The following is a 1,202-nucleotide window of genomic DNA, read 5'->3' as shown; positions in this document are numbered from 1 at the left end:
CGGTTGCAGCTTTCCTGAGTTATTACTGTGTTGGAAAAGGCTTTTCAGTGTTGCAGCTGATTTTGAGTTCTCTTTGCTTCTGTAAGTAACCCCTCACCCATATTCTTGCTGGTAATCCCAATAAAAAAATCATTGGTTCACCAATTTGGACAATGGTGCACTTGTTATGTTATGTCATGGGCTCCCTTTCTGGGGTTTGTAGACTCATTTGTTCTGTCTCCCCCGGAAATGTTCGTCACACAACACTGGAAAGTCAAGAATAGTTGAATAGCGATATAATAAACTTTCAATACTGTATTCAGAAAGAGTGTTTGTGAACTGTGGCAATGGACTGGAAGTGCTGAAAATGGAGAAATGGAAGGGTGCTTCTTACTCTTAACATCCTGCTGATGAAGGTCAATCACATAACAGCAGCTAAGCCTCCTCTGCTCTGCTCCCATGCACCCTTTGTGTGCTAATTCCTTGGACTAAAAACCTCAACATAGTTAAGTTGGGGTTGCTAGGATTCTTAGCCTAATTGCTTGGATGTAGAATTCTACAACACAAATAATAGTTTATATCAGTTTTTTTCCTTGAAAAAATTACTTTTACATTGGCTGTTGCAATTTTTCTATCATTGTTTTTTAAAATATAATACTTTCATTAAAGCAAATGGGGAAACATTTATAAAGTACTGGGTGCTTAATATAAGTGGTGCAATTTTTCCTTGTTTGCAATCCTAGAGGAAGCATTGATCTTTTACTGTGAACTTGAGTATAATGTAGGCTTCAAGGTTTATCAGTTGAAGGATATGTGCATTTTCTACTCTTGGATTTTACAGGGGAGACTTTTCACTAGATGACATTCTGAATTTTGTTTTTACATATGTAATAAAGGTCATGGAGTTTTCCTTTCTTCATGCTCACTAGACAATATTTCATTGTTTAATTTATAAAATGTTAAAGCAACTTTAAATTTCTGTGTAATATTGAGTCACAAAGTATTATTCTTTTTACATATTTTCTAAAATGTCATTAAGAAGTTTTACTTCTATTTTCATGAACTATATTTTTTGCAGTCTTCTTTCTTATAATATCTTTCCTTGGAATTGGTATCAGTATAAAACAAAGTCTTTAATTTTCTGTTAATGGTATTAATACATTTTTTCACTATAACACATCATAAAGTTGCTTGCCTATGTTCTCCATAATATCCCCTTGCTT

The sequence above is a fragment of the Nannospalax galili genome, unplaced genomic scaffold (genome assembly GCF_000622305.1).
Source record: "Nannospalax galili isolate Female #2095 unplaced genomic scaffold, S.galili_v1.0 scaffold173, whole genome shotgun sequence".
NCBI lineage: Eukaryota > Metazoa > Chordata > Mammalia > Rodentia > Spalacidae > Nannospalax > Nannospalax galili.
Note: the sequence above shows the minus strand (reverse complement) of the source record.